This window comes from Lepus europaeus, chromosome 7 (assembly GCF_033115175.1).
Source record: "Lepus europaeus isolate LE1 chromosome 7, mLepTim1.pri, whole genome shotgun sequence".
In the NCBI taxonomy this organism is placed as follows: domain Eukaryota; kingdom Metazoa; phylum Chordata; class Mammalia; order Lagomorpha; family Leporidae; genus Lepus; species Lepus europaeus.
This window is the reverse complement of record NC_084833.1, coordinates 71,593,535-71,610,094: the sequence shown is the minus strand read 5'-3', so window position 1 is coordinate 71,610,094 and position 16,560 is coordinate 71,593,535. Positions and strand designations below refer to the sequence as shown.

At 39.3% G+C, this 16,560-nt stretch overlaps 1 pseudogene; it reads right to left on the bottom strand.

Annotated features, from left to right (window-relative positions):
* Positions 1–2,767: 2,767 nt before the first annotated feature.
* LOC133763850 (solute carrier family 25 member 3-like) lies at positions 2,768–3,859 on the bottom strand (annotated as a pseudogene).
* Positions 3,860–16,560: the final 12,701 nt, after the last annotated feature.

Below are 16,560 nucleotides of genomic sequence, written 5' to 3'. Positions count from 1 at the left end.
CCATGTCAGCAGATTTTATTTCCTTCTTTTCATTCATGTGTTCACCGAAGTAGCACTTATAATTCCCTTAAGAGCTTTTCCTTTGTATTCACAACTTGGTTAACTGTTTTACAGGAGAAACCTGGCTACCAGCCCATCTCAGATTTCAACACACCTTTCTCACTAAGCTTATTCATTTCTAGCTTTTGATTTAAAATGAGAGACAAGCAAGGCTTCCTTTAACTTGAATATTTATAGGTTTTTTAAGGTTATCAATTTGCCCAATTTTAATATTATTGCTTCTTAGTGATCCCTGAGGAGAGAGATTTTAATTTTGCTGTTTCGGCCCCCAAATAATTACATTAGTAATATCAAAGATTACTCAATAGGGATCTCCATTACATATAATAAGGTTGAAAAAATTTGAAATATTGTACGAATCACTAAAATGTGACACAGAGATGTGAAGGGAGCACATACTGGTGGAAAAATAGTGCTAATAGACTTGCCACAAACATTCAATTTGTACTGAAGAGCCAAAGTGACTCCATTTTAAAAAAAATAAAAAGCAGCCTCTGTTTCCTGTTGCAGACCCGAGTCCTTGGAAAAGCAGGCATTCCGGAGATACCAAAGCTTACCAGGGACAGCTCAGCAGACAAGGGCAGCTCAGTAGAGATTACCAAATGAGGTAACTCCCTGAACTCATGCCAAATGGAGAAGCCCCCCTCCCACCCCCGTTCTACTAAGAGCAACCTGGAACAGCCCTGTCCAATCACCAAAAGCCCCATATTGTAAGCCCCCACGGATGTAACCCTGTGCTTTTTTTCCTTTATAAGCTCTCCCAAACAAAGACCCAGGCCTTCCTCTGACCTTCGCTGCGTTGGCTGGTCAGATGAGGTGCCTGCCGTGGCTTGTACTTTCAAAATAAACCTTGCTTTTGCATTTCGGTGTGATCAGGTCGCTGATAGCTTTTTGGGGATCCACTTATCTGGGCATAACAGTACAAAACTCAGTATCTGCAAAATGCAATAAAGTGAAGCACAGTAAAATGAGATATGGTCTGTAGACTTGTTTAATTTGCCATCATTGGTTTACTCAGTTTCCTTTGCAAATGACACAGATGATGCTGGATGTGGTTGAAGAGATTGATGAAGTCTCACAAGTTTTCAGTGTGAACTCTGACTTGGGAAAAAAAAGCACTAATGAGCCAATAAGTGAGTTTAAAAAAATCATTCTAAAAAGACTTTTCTGTTTTTATCAGAGGGATTTGACTTCTTTTCATGGTCTCTTGGCCAGCTGTATACTTTTAGCTACTTGAAAATTGATGAAAATGAGATCCTGATGGACAAGTGAACTTCATTTTTATGTTAGACTAAAGGCAAAGTATTAGTGTTCTTTAACTGGCATGTTTTTGGACGGTATGGACAATCTTAAAGCCATGGTTTGCTGAAAATTCTGACTACCACATTAGGTCAAGTAACTTCTCAGACTTCACTGGTAATGAACACTCAGGGACATGACTAGAATCTGCAAGATGCTGGTGATGTTATGGTCAATTGCAGTTGTCGATGCTATTTTAATTTTTATTCATTTCCCTTAGATTAATTTTTAGTGCTGAGTTCTTTTTTGATTGAAAAATGAGGAGTGTCATGGGGTCTCAAGGTATTTTTGAGGATGAGTAGTTAAACTTGTGCAATCAATTCATGTACATTTTACCTTTGTCACTCAGTCAAAATGCATTAAGATTACTACTCCCACTTTTTACACATTCCTACATATGTTTTTTCAGGAGATATTTTTACTCAGTTTTCTTTTTTTTTTTGAGGGGGATGGGATAAAATAGGAAAGGAAACTTGGGGGCCGGCACCGTGGTATACTTGGTTAATCCTCTGCCTGAAGCACCGGCATCCCATATGGGTGCCAGTTCTAGTCCTGGCTGCTGCTCTTCCAGTCCGGCTCTCTGCTGTGGCCTGGGAAAGCAGTAGAAGATGGCCCAAGTGCTTGGGCCCCTACACCTGCATGAGAGACCAGGAAGAAGCACCTGGCTCCTGACTTTGGAATGGCACAGCTCCAGCATTGGACCACTTGGGGAGTGAAACAACGGAAGGAAGACCTCTCTCTCTGTCTCTCACTGTCTGTAACTCTACCTGTCAAATAAATAAAATCTTTAAAAAAAAAAGAAAAGGAAACTTTATATTGTCAGTGAAAATCAAGACATTTGTGCAAAAACTAGCTCTTTTTGTTCTTTGTAAGACTTAAAAGATTTGAAAATTTGGGAAAAAATTTGAATGTTAAGCACCAGCATGTAGTCAATGACATGATTCTGAGCGCTATTTCTTTTTAAATTTATCAAGAAAAAATAAGATGCCAACTGATCTTATTATTTATTTTTATTTCTTTTTATAGAAATGATCTATTCTGAGGAACACCTTAAAATTTTTCTCCATGTTCTAAAAAAGAAAGTTAGTGAAAGACTTAATTTGTCTTCTTCAGAGCTAGCATACTTAAATTAAATCACTTTCTTCTATGGCATAGTAAACGACATCTGTGCTGTCTCAAGTGAAGGGCTGCCTTTGACCAGAGCATCTTGAGGTTTTTCATTGATGTGTTCTCTTTCTCTCTCTCTCTCTCTCTCTCTCTCTCTCTTCATGAACAGATAAGTTTATTTCAATAGTAAGTTTGAAGCTCTTGCCTTTAAGCAAGGGTACCACAGTAGTTATATCAGGAATAGACAATATCCTACACTGCAAATATATAAAAGCTACTTCTTCACTTTCTTCAACCCTGATCAGCGAGCAGATTGAGTCCACATTTGCTTTGATCTATCCACTAAATCAGTCTGAGTTTCTTCTTCAGACCCTGGCATCTTAGATGGAGCAGAGCAAGGGAACTTTGGGTAGACCTTTACTGAGTGATAAACGACGACTGTAGGGCAGTCAGAGTACCAGTCATGATGATACAGGCAAAGAGTCCCTCTCAGACTCCTTAAATCCAAGTCTCTGGAGAACCTCAGAGGTACTGCCACCTTTCTCTTTATTTAACACAGACACCACAGAATCAGCAGGGTGAGAAACAATTGCACAGAAGACTCCAGCTACGTAACCTGTAGCAAACATTACAACCAGCTTTTCTGTCTTCGTGCATTCACTCCGGGACTAAAGAACCGCAAACTTGTACAATGCCTCAACAGCTCAAAAGCAGACAACTTTCATCATGGTGTATGGTACCTTTCTCATCCAGAGAGGAGCAATGCTCTTGCAGAATGTTTTTAGGCATTCTTCCTTATACATTTTGGGAGTTGCATCCCTTAAAGTATTGGCATAACCTTGTTGGATTTGAGTTTGAACCTTAACAATTCCCACAGGAGTCAGGGCAATCTCAGCAAATAATTTAGCACTAGCAGAGGCAGCCAAATATACTGATGTGCGCCACAGATAGGCATTCTCCTCTCCAAGCATATTGCCATACAAGGGCTTTGAAGGCCTCGTAAAAGCCAAACTTGCAGAGTACCTGCATAGAGTAGCCAATGAAAGCTCTAGCCCATCTTTTAGCCAAACCACAAACATCATCCCCTTTAAGTGTAACTGAGAGTCCATTAAATATGCCCTTGCACTTCTGAGGGCCCATCTGCATAGGCATTTCACTAAATTCAGCTAAAGAATAGTGTGTATAAGCCCATAATTTGAGATCCCATCAAAGCCACACAGTGTATAAAATTTCATGGAGCCACATTGTCAGCTGCACTCTTTGATAGCCATGGCTGCCATGTTCGCAGGAACATGGGGGTGGCCCTGCAGCCCACGAATCCATTGTGCACCAACTGCAGGTGTGGCATGTTGTAGGGATTCACCCATGCCAGGTGCACCTCGAATGGGAACATATTCTCCCTGAGATGGCAAACACCCAACTGCTCACTGGAAAGGCTATAGCTCACAGAACCACTTATGTTCTCTAAATGGCCGCCGAGTATGCTGTAGCTTTTCCTTGATCCCTGCCTCTTAATGCTGCCCTTATTCTGGAATATGTGGTTCAATGTAAATCTATGAAATAATAATTTTATTTTCAAGTTTCAAATGTATCTTCAAAATGTATGCAGTCTGAGTTTCACTCAACACTATGACTGTTTTTGAAACTAACATGAATTTCCAGGTACAGGAAGAATCAGCCTGCTTGTTCTGAAGTTTCTTATTCCTTGTGAATAGTCATATAGATTCCTGTGGGAGAGGAAGTTAGAAAAAAACAGACAAGAGGACTTCTCTGTGTATTCAATTATGATTATCTGGGTGGTGTTTGCCAAGCTTTTGTATTTTGTATGCTGTCTTCACAGTCTATTGGGGCACATATTTAATCAACTGTGCATAGAGGTTTGTGGACATTTTGTAGAGCTGGGAACATGTTTCAACTATTAAAATGATTTTTATAGTTTGTATAACTGTATATTTGTTTTTCTGATATAGTGTGGGAAGATTAATTCATGATAAACCCTAAAATGACATGACTTCTGCCCATGAAGAGCTTATAGTAATGGGAGAGATAGAAACATAAATAGATGATTTCAAACTGTAAGAAATGACATCTTAGGGAGAAATGCAAAGGGGGCCTTGGGAGCAAGTGACATGGTGCTCAGCCAAGTGTAGCATTGTCAGAAGGGCATTTATGAATTGAACTGTTTGAAGAGTTTCTCCAGAATACACTGAGTATTCATTTTTCATGCCAGAGGCTATTCTCCATCCAGTAGTTTATCACCTTTTGGAAGTACTTACTCTATCCCATGCACTAGAACACACACTCCATGAAGTATAATGCCTGTCACATCGTAAGAATTCAATAAAATTTGTTGAATAGATCTCAAAGAAAGAGAAGTGAAGTTTATCCATCTATCCATCATGTTTCTAAGAAACAACAAAGGCAAGCCAAAAATATCCACTCTGCCCATAGCAATAAATCTGGGTCTTTTTCCACATATTCATTCCTTCTCATAAAAAACTGAAGCAATGTGGAAGGGTGGTAAATCCAAGTTGTTAACCAAAGTGTTGGATGTGGAACATCCAAGCCATACTCAATAGAGGCATCAGGAGCAACTGTTAGGACCTCATGGGACCCTATTCTTCTTGGAGGAGGCAGTCTGGACCAAATGGTCATGGAAGATATTTTCTGTTGATGGGAAGAAGATTGGTGAAATTATTGGCAGAAATTAGTTAGAATAGCAGAAATAAATTAGAGTAGCAGAATTGCAAAATAGAGCATGAGCATGCTAGACCTTATTTTGCAGATTCTGATAGCTGGTTTCCAGTATATTAGGTCAGAGATGGATTTTTCTTTGAACCATAGCTGATGTGGAAGTTGGTAGTCAGAGGATGAGGGCCTATAGGGTTGCGAGTTGTGCTGTAGATTACAGATTTGATATTCTACAGACAAGTTCATTAAAGGCATTATTCTAGCTGACAGAGCAGCACTTGTATAGAGCTGCCAGATCTGATGCTTTACAGGAAACACACCACTTTGGAAATAAATTAAACTTTGTATTAACCGAATGATATATTAATCTTTTCCACCACTGAAGCAGGAAAGAGACTGAACAGGGAATGTTAGCATAGAATTATATGGATACCCATTTGTAGTTTTCACCTTTTTGACATGCATGCTCATGGAATGCAGAAACTATCTTGAAACAAAGTTTAAACTGCTGAAATATTTAAAACAACATTTTTTTGGATTTATTTGGTTACAAGAACTTACGAAACTTGAAAATTCATGATTCTTTGGGAGTAATCAAGTGGAACAGCTTCCCAATTTAGAGAAAAAAAATCTTTAGGAAAATTTATCCTTGGATGTGACTTCTTTCTAAAGCACCTGAAAGAAATAAGATACCTGCAAATAAATAACTCTTGCAGCTCCTTCCAGGGTCAGGGATTGAAAGTAACACAAGATTACAGTTTGTATAGACCTAAATTCTTAGACTTACCATCTGTGAGACAAAAGACATGTTTTAAAATAACTTTGAGCCTCATTTTCACCTTATGCAAAATGAGATCACTGCCTCTGCTTTACAGAGATGCTGTGAGAAGATATCATAGATAAAAGTACTTAGTGCTGTGCTGTGCATGCAATACATTTTTTGCTTTTCTGTCTTCCCTCTTTTGGGAAAATAAAGGAGGAAAATCCCTAAGACTAACAACTCTGTTTCTGGATCCTTTTCTCAAAAAGGATGTGAGCTGGGGAAATGATTTTCTTTTCTTTCTTTCTTTCTTTTTTTTTTTTTCTTTTTTAAGAAAAAAAGGTGTTGTGAAGAAGAAACAAAGCTGATGGGTTCTGACTTTGGCCTCCTTATCCAGCTTATTTTAAGTCTCTCAGAATAAAGTACTTTATCATTATTTATTATTATTACTAACTTTCTTATAAATGGGATTTAAAAACAACTGTGTAACAATGGTTTTTGTTTTTTTAAAGATTTATTTATTTATTTGAAAGTCGGAGTTACACAGAGAGAGGAGAGGCACAGACAGAGAGAGAGAGAGAGAGAGAGAGAGGTCTTCCACATGCTGGTTCACTCCCCAATTGGTCACAATGGCCAGAGCTGAACTGATCCGAAGGCAGGAGCCAGGAGCTTCTTCCAGGTCTCCCATGTGCGTGCAGGGGCCCAAGGACTTGGGCCATCTTCTACGGCTTTCCCAGGCCACAGCAGAGAGCTGGATCGGAAGTGGAGCAGCCATGACTTGAACCACTGTCTATACGGGATGCCAGCGAAACAGGCAGCAGCTTTACCCACTATGCCACAGTGCTGGTCCCAACATTGGTGTTTTATTTTGAACCTGAATATTGAGTGCTCTTATGCTCACTCCAGTCTCAACACTTCTGCCATTCAACACTTGAATTTACTTCTCTGCATTATTTGGGCACACATTAACCTATTTTAACAAAAGTAAAACATGTCTTACCATTTTCTCAATGCCTTCTCTGACTATGGCACTTAGTAGGGGTTTCTTAAATGATTGTTAAGTGCATACATAGGGAGGAAGCACTAGGATGGATGGGCAACAATCCTCACCCTTTTCATTGAGGATGTCAGAAGTAATGGGAAGAATGACAATAATGGGTATGGAACAATATCATCAGCTTCATTTTTAGGCACCTATGTATTGCATGGAAAGCACAATGCCAAACATTTTCATATATTATCTCATTTACTACTCATAATGGCCTTATGAAATAAAGATAGCTCTTTCTAATTCATAATAAAGAAATGGTAATCAGAGACATTTCAGATTTCCTTGTGAGTGGCAGAACTAGAACTCAGAAGGAATTTAGTTTACCTGGTTTCAAAGCCTCCTTTTTTTTTTTTTTTTTTTAAAGTAAAGGTTTTATTGGGGAAACCCGACAGACCTGAGGGAAGAGACAAAGGGGAAAAAAGAGGGAGAAGGATAGCATAAGAGAAAGAGCAAGATAGAGACAGAGAGAGGGAGAGAGATCAGGAGATGGAGAGAAAGAGAGCCACGTGTTCAGGAACAGGTCCTCTTAAAACTTTGCCAGGGGGCAGGCAGGGAAGTAGGAGCAGCAAATCCCATAGGGTAGGGGTGGAGCTGACACTGGTGGTTGGGCCATGTGTTCACCTGGCTTCCAGCAATGACACGAAGCCTTATATTTGGCACTTCTCTGGAGGGCTTTGGATTTGTAGAGTCTGCTGGGCATGGTGCACAAATCTCCACAGACTCCATCAGATAAGCCTGCTGATTATCCAGATGTGGGGTTATAAATTCACTCAGGATGGGATTGCACCATTGTGACAGAGTCTCAGTAGGGTCTCCAAAGGAGAGGGTTACAGAAAAGGGCTTGCAGAGTTATTAAAAAAATTGTGGTGAAGATCTCATTGTATGAAGTTTACCATTTTAACTATTTTTAACTGTACTGTATAGTAGTGCAAAGTATATATCATTGTCATGCAATAGTTCTCAAGGCCTTTTCATTTTGAAAAATTGAAATTCTATATCAATGAAGCAGGAGCTCCCGTTTCCTACCACCTCTAGCCCCTGGTAATCACCATTATATTTTCTGTTTTTAATTTTTATTAATTTAGATATTATAGATAATGTAGATATTATAGATCATTTAGATAATTTAGATAATATAAGTAGAATCATAGAATACTTATCTTTTTGTTACTATCTATTTCACTTAGCATGAGGCCTACAAATTTCTTTTTTTAAATTATATTTATTTATTTATTTTTTATTATTTAGTAAATATAAATTTCCAAAGTACAGTTTATGGATTACAATAGCTTCACCCCCCCCCATAATTTCCCTCCCACTCGCACCCCTCCCATCTCCCACTCCCTCTCCCATTCCATTCACACAAGATTCGTTTTCAATTATCTTTATATACAGAATTTTGATTTAGTATATAGTAAGTAAAGATTTCAACAGTTTGCACCCACACAGAAACACAAAGTGTAAAATACTGTTTCAGTACTAGTTATAGCATTACTTCACATTGGACAACACATTAAGGACAGATCTCACATGAGGAGTAAGTACGCAGTGACTCCTGTTGTTGACTTAATAATTTGACACTCTTGTTTATGGCATCAGTAATCTCCCTAGGCTCTAGTCATGAGTTTCCAAGGCTATGGAAGCCCTTTGAGTTCACCAACTTTGATCTTATTCTGACAGGGTCATAGTCAAAGTGGAAGCTCTCCTCCCTTCGGAGAAAGGTACCTCCTTCTTTGATGGCCCCGTTCTTTCCACTGGGATCTCCCAGAGATCTTTCATTTAGGTCTTCTTTTTTTTTTTCCAGAATGTCTTGGCTTTCCATGCCTAAAATACTCTCATGGGCTCTTCAGCCAGATCCGAATGCCTTAAGGGCTGATTCAGAGGCCAGAGTGCTATTTAGGACATCTGCCGTTCTATGAGTCTGCTGTGTATCCCATTTCCCATGATGGATTATTCTCTCCCTTTTTGATTCTATCAGTTAGTATTCACAGACACTAGTCTTATTTGTGTGATCGCTTTGACTCTTAGACCTATCAGTGTGATCAATTGTGAACTGAGATTGATCACTTGGACTAGTGAGATGGCATTGGTACATGCCACCTTGATGGGATTGTATTGGAATCCCCTGGCACGTTTCTAACTCCACCATTTGGGGCAAGTCCGATTGAGCATGCACCAAATTGTACATCTCCTCCCTCTCTTATTCCCACTCTTCATCCTTGTTGTAGCATGTGACAAGATTTCCTTCCTTTTTAAGGATGATTAATATTTCATTGTTATATGGCATTATCTTTGTTTAAAATATTTATTTATTTGAAAGGAAGAATAAAAAAGAGAGGGAAAAACAGAGAAAGAGAGAGAGAGAGATACCTTCCATCTTTTGGTCCATTCCCTAAATGATCACAAATTCTGGTGCTGAGCCAGGTTGAAGCCAGGAGCTAGGAGCTTTATCTGGGTCTCCCATGTGAGTACAGGGACCCAAGTACATGGACCACCTTCTGCTGCTTTCCCAGGCACATTCACAGGGTGCTAGTTTGGAAGTGGAGCAGCCAGGACTCAAACCAGCACCCATACGAGATGCTGGTATTACAGATATGTATATGTATATGAATATGTATATGTATATATGTATATGTATATGTGTATCTTTCTATCTACACACACACACACACTTACAGAAATGGAATTGCTGGCAGTACTGCTTTTAATTTTTTGAGGAGCTGCCATCTTGTTTTCCATAGTGATTCCACCATTTTATAGTTCTACCAAGAGTGCACAAAGTTTCCAGTTTTTCTACTTCCTCACTGACACTTGTTGTTTTCTATGTTTTAATAGTAGCTGTCCTCCATTTCTGCATGCTCTGCTCAAGAAACTACAACTTTGGGGAAAGCAAAGAAACAGAACAGAGAAAGGTGAGAAAGAAACAGGAAACATTAGAAAAAAGATGGGGGGGGACTGTAGCAGCCTTGGCAACAGAGCCAACTCCCCTACCTAGCTCTCTCTTAAGAAACCAGAAGAGGAAAGCCCATAGCTTTTTCAAGGAACTCAGAGAAGAATTGCATTGTACGTCTGCTGTCACCTTCCAGATCCCCACCTCAGGACGAGAAATCCTGATGCTGTAGTGTGTTCCTCTCCCCTGCAGGAAATAAGGGATCACAGCAGACATAAAAAAAGAAAGTTGGGGAAAGATCAAGATGAGAACACAAAGACTAAAACTAGTGTCCTTGGGAAAGAAGTGGATGTAAAATAATTTAATCTAGAAAAGGACTGTTTCGAGGTATACTGTGTCTGGATCACAGGTTATAGAAAAGAAACAGAAAAAGTCCTCTTTTGAGAATGCACCATTTTGTTGGGTGCTAAGCCTTCCAAAAATAGGTGAATCTCAAAATTTTGCTGCAGCAAATCAAATAAAAACAGCAGCAAAGGAAAAGAGAAGAAAATGATGCGGGACACAGACATTTTCAAGAAAAAGAAGAGGAAAAGGCAGGAAGAAAGGAAATCCAAAAAGGAAGTGACTCCCAGTATTTTGTCAAGTGGACAGACTAGTCAGGTTGGAAAATTCAATAATGGAACATTTATTCTAAGCACAACTGGTATTAGGAAAACAAATTGTTCGAGTGGCGAGGGGCCAGCACTGTGACATAGTGGGCTAAACCTCCACCTTTGGCTCTGGCATCACTTATCCGACCTGGTTTATACGCTGGCTGATCTTCTTCCAGTTAGCTCTCTGCTATAGCCTCAGAAAGGAGTAGAGGACTGCCCAAGTGCTTGGACTCCTGCACCTATGTTTGAGACCCAGAAGACGCTCCTACCTCTTGGCTTTGGATAGGCCCAGCTCTGGAAGTTACAGCCATTTGAGGAGTAAACCAATGGATTGAAGATCTTTCTCTTTGTCTCTCCCTCTCTCTGCAACTCTATCTCTCAAATGCTTAATAAAAATCTTAAAAAAAAAAAAAAAGACTGGTGAAATGAAGTACTTTATCAGATAACAAGAGGAATGGTCACTAGCTACTGTGCTGATCTGGACCCCTGAAAGACTTTTAGACTACTTTAATTCGTGTCTCAAAGACTGCTTTCTCATTTTAGGGGAAAAAGTGTCAAACAGAACTAACATTTCTAGTTGCTGAAGTGTCTGTTTTAAGGCCTGAACATCTTAGGCCAAGTGCAGCAAGAGTATGGAGTGAACCCACTGAAAAGCATATGAATATTTTCCAGCAAGTTTCAGTTTAGTTTCTTGTTAACTGATGTTTGTTGCATGTGCTTACAATACAATTTTTCATAATTTTACTGTTTTGAAAATACTAGTAATTAACATTAAGTTGCTTTATAACATTTTTTTTTGACAGGCAGAGTGGACAGTGAGAGAGAGAGAGACAGAGAGAAAGGTCTTCCTTTGCCGTTGGTTCACCCTCCAATGGCCGCTGTGGCTGGCGTGCTGCGGCCAATGCACCACGCTGATCCGAAGGCAGGAGCCAGGTGCTTCTCCTGGTCTCCCATGGGGTGCAGGGCCCAAGCACTTGGGCCATCCTCCACTGCACTCCCAGGCCACAGCAGAGAGCTAGCCTGGAAGAGGGGCAACTGGGACAGAATCTGGCGCCCTGACCTGGACTAGAACCCGGTGTGCCGGCGCCGCAAGGCAGAGGATTAGCCTATTGAGCCACGGCGCTGGCACTTTATAACATTTTTCATGAATTAGTGTTACTTTGTCATGAAGAAACTGAGCTATACTTTCAATCCAGCTCCCTGCTGGTGCACCTGGGACAGCAGTGAAAGATGGCCAAGTGTTTGGGCTCCTGTCACCCATGTGGGAGACCCAGAGGACGCTCCTGGCTCCTGGCTCCTGACTTCAGCCTGGCCCAACTCCTGTTGTTGAGGTCATTTGGGGAGTAAACCAGTGAATGGAAGATCTCACTATTTCTCCTTTTTTCTCTCCCAGTGACTCTGCTTTTCAAATAAATAAATAAATAAGTCCTTTAAAAAAACAAAACTAAGAATATCATAAAATATCTCTTGTATTGTGGCAAACTGGTTTTAATTTTTAGCCTTCTATGAATATGAAATCTACTTTATAAAAGGTTACATAAATAAAAAATAACTTTTTATGGTAAAAAAGTAGTAGCTGTCCTCATTAGTATGAGGTGATACCTCATTGTGGTTTATACTTTGCATTTCTCTAGTGATTAGTTAGGAGGGTTACAGGACTTTCACAGCTGGAATTAGTCATGGACAGATTTCAGAATGTAATTTAATGAGTATTTTCTGGGCAAGGTTAGAGTTTGTGAACTAGGTGGGTTTCTGGAGGAGTTAGACATCTTGGCTTCAGAACATGCATGTCTGTGGAATTTCCTATCAAACAATTTGTGATTTTACCTGGGAACATTTGGATTCTAATGAGTTAATGTTAAATAATTTCAATTTAGGTAGTTTATGCACATCATAGGTTAGCTTATAGGACATGGTCGGGTTTTTATTGAAAAAGGTTGTTTCTGTTTGATTCTGCAGTCTTTGGCAATGTCTTTCTAATGCCCTATCTAATGCTCCAAATGGCAACTACCAAGCTAAGTGCCTCTCTTTCAGGGTTGTCATAATAATTAGCTGAGAAAACAAAATGCAGTACTGTACATGGGTTTATGGTAGATATCAAGTGCTGATGAAATAGTGGTGATCCTACTGATAAAAGATAAAAAAGTGGCTAAGATGTTGCTTATGATGTTCGCATCCTTTATTGGAGTGCCAGAGCTTGATTACTGACTCAGCTCTGATTCCACCCTCCTGTTCATCCTGGGAGTCAGCAGCCTCAGGTTGTAATCCTGTCTCTCATGTAGGAGACCTGGATTGAGTTCCTGGTTCCTGTGTGATCTTGCCCAGGTCTGGCTGTTGCAAGCTATCTGTCTCTGTTTCTCTTTATCTCTCCCTTGTCATTATGCCTTTCACATAAATAAAAATGAATAAATAATAGCACTGTTGAGTAATTGTGGTAGCAACATGTAATACTGTCAGTGCATGTGTAAAGTCCACTGTTAAGGAGATAGCAATGGTTATAGCAGTAGCTATTTTTTTTTCTGTTCTCTCTCTCTCTCTCTCTCTCTCTCCCCCTCTCTCTCATCCTCTTCTTTAAAGATTTATTTATGTATTTGAATGGCAGAGTTTACAGAGAGAAGGAGAGACAGAGAGAGAAATCTTCCATCCTCTGGTTCACTCTCCAAATGGCCACAATGATTAGGGCTGGGCCAGGTGAATGCCAGGAGCCAGGAACCAGGAACTTTATCTGCGTCTCCCATGTGGTTACAGGAGCCCAAGCACTTACACCATTCTTTGCTGCTTTCCTAGGCTCATTATTAGGGAGCTGGATTGGAAGTGGAGCAGCTGGGACTCAAACCATCACCCATATGGGATGCCAGCAAAACATGCGGCAGCTTCACCAATTATACCACAAAGCTGGCCCCATGACTCTCTTCCACCCCTTCCCATTGACACTGTCCTTGTATAGAAACTCATCACTTTATTTAAATCATTAATTTCATACTCTTCCACCCTATCAAACTAAAGCACCATCGACATAGTGATCTGCCGAACACTCATGACGTCTGAGCCAGTCACTCTCTTGGACCCCTCCTGGTTTTCCCTTGTCCTCAGGAGAAAGTTTAGGCTGCTTAGTATTCTGCACTGTGCCTCTTTCCTCCACCCTCTTCAGTTTCATCTCCTACAACTTGCTGACAGCAGTATTTGCTCTTCAGAGCTCTCAAATGCTTTAGTACCTCACATATCTCATGTTGTTTATTTCCCCTAAAATGCTGACTTGTACACATTTAAAGAAAAGCTTACTTGAAAGAGTAAAAGGTATCATATTGCTCATGCTTTCTATTTTTAATTCAATTCTTCCCTCTTCTTCCATTGTCCTATCTTACCCTCCCTCCACCTCACTTCCACCTGCTGCCGAAACAGCATCCTGTTAATACCATAGGGAGTATCCTTTTGCATTTCCCCCGTGCTCATATAATATTGCTTAAGTGCAGATATCTATCTATCTATCTATCTATCTATCTAGATATTTATATAATTGCACACATGTACTTAATTATAAATATTACTGAATGTCTGCGTAAATTAAGATATCTTAAGATATCTTAAACATCTTTGAGCCTGTCACCTTCTTTGCCTGATTGGGTTACTGAGATGAAGGGCTCCATATCTTTGAAAGCTAGATGCTTTAAATTTGAAAGTCCCATTGTTATTTCTGTCACCTTAGATGGGAGTGTTAAGAAGAGGTCATTGTCAAATTACTGACTCTAGATGAACAATTTGTTCTTAATTAAAAAGCCTGATGAAACTCTCTCTGGGAAATGAACTCATTCAAATGGGAGATAATTTAAGCAAGTCCACTCAGGACATTTTCTATTTTTTCCTTCAACTAGTACATAAAATTTTTATTTAGTCTGGTGATATAAATTGAATTTGACAAGAGCAAAGTTTTTTTTCATCCAAACCATAAAATTATTATGTTGTCTGAGTTAACATTGTGTTTTCCCTTCAGAAAAATAATGAGTATGGCTTTCCCTAGAGTGATTGCCTGGCAGCAAAGGAAAATGTAGCAAAATTAGTTCCTGCTAGGGCTTCAAAATAGAAAGGAAATATTATATCACTAAAAACATGGGATTCTAGATTGGAAGTCCAGAATTCAAGACCAATTCCATCATTTACCATCTGGGTGACCTTGAAAAACTATCTAAAACTTGGTTGGCTTTTCCAAGGCTCAAACGAAGTTACAACAGTTAAAGGATTGGATGACTGTGAAGTGCAATGTCTACATAGGTATTTTTCAATATTAATGCCTCCTGCAGCTTATTCACTGTAAGAAATTATTTCTTACCTGAGAGTCAGAATGTCACTAGAATGGAAAGTTAAGCCAAATGTATCCCTTTTCTCTGCATTCCCTAGGATAAAATGAGGAAACTGAAGCCCAGAGATGGGAAGTGAATTGACCAAGTCACTAGTTAGGTTAAGGCTGGAAATTGATACTACATTTCCTGTCTGACATTCTTTCCAAAATAACCCTCCTTCTAACCTTACTTAATGAATAACAGTACTCTGTCTTGATAAGAGTAGTTAGAAAAGAAAAAATAGGAAGAGATTGGATGTTTGTTATACCTGCTACATTACTATTTATCTATGTAGGGTAACTTTATATATTATTTGAGTGGTGATTAAAATTGGCCATTTAGTTAATTAACACATTAAAATAAATTGGGGCATCTATTTTGAAGAATGTTCTAATCATGTAACCAAAAATAAGTCATGGTCCTTCCTTCTACGTTGTTCCTACATTGGGCATACATACGTGCAAACATAATGGTAATAGTTGACTGTAATGTATTCATCAGCAGACGTTCACATAGGAAATCACTGCTGTGATACCAGAAAGACATTCAATTTATCTAGTACATTACAATAAATTGTGTGAGTAAATTAAAAAAAAGATCAGATTGACAAGACAGACAAAATAAGACTAGACCCAAGTTGGCAGGGTGTCTTGCATTTTTTGACCATATGAAGAAAGTGGAAAAGACCACAGAGCTGTCCACTACAATTAGAGTGAATAATTCCATAATTCTGAAACTTCCATACCCCTCCCTGATTCCCTAGCCTTGCACCCTCCAATTCCTAATAATAATGCTAGGAGACAAATGTGACATAAAGTAAGTATCCAAGAGAATGGAGCCATGTATGTTAAAATAACTCTTCTTTGGGAAAAGTCAGAGGAAGATTTAGGAGAGACTTATTTCGTTAAATGACTAGGAAAAGTTATAATTATGTATCAGAATGATAAAATATCATGGCCAGTGGGATGGCTGCCATGAACAGTGCTTATTTTCTACTGATTTGGTTATATTGTCAATAATAAAAGTAAAACTTTACTTATATGTTCTTGTATATTCTGCCCATTGAAGTTGGTACCTAGGATGGACATTGAAAGGCAAGAGTGCTGAGAATTCTAAGTTGTTACTTGTGCAAAATTTGTTTGGGAAATGATCACTTTTAGCACTTATTAGTTTTATCATTCATTTCAGCCCTTATTTTGGTCTTGGAAGACTGAAACCATCTGGACAGAGGTATTTGACTGGAATCTGAGGTACATGATTTGGTGTTTGAGTAGGATGTGAGCTGCTCGTTTGGGAACCCTGTTAGCCTAACTCAGCTAACCTTAGCTTCAGCAGATGCAACTGCACTGAATGCAAATAACTCACCCATGCATCAATCTGTGATTCTCATAGAAATTCTCTCAGTCACAAGTGCTTGACTTCATACATATTTGATTTACAAATCGGTATAGTTTTTTTGTGTCTGTAAAATAAACCTGTAAGGGGTTAGTTCAATGAATAGGTCTGGAATTATTTTTGAGTGGTGGAATAAGTCTCCTATAGATGTATAGGGGTGGGGATGGGTGGCATCAAGGTCATGGGCTCTGTCTACAAAGTGTAAGACCCCTTAAGCAGGCGTCCCACAAACCCACAAACCGGACCCCAGAAACACAAACTCCACTCCAATCCATGCAAAAGGCAAGAGGAAAGTTTATTACATTTGCAAATGGGCC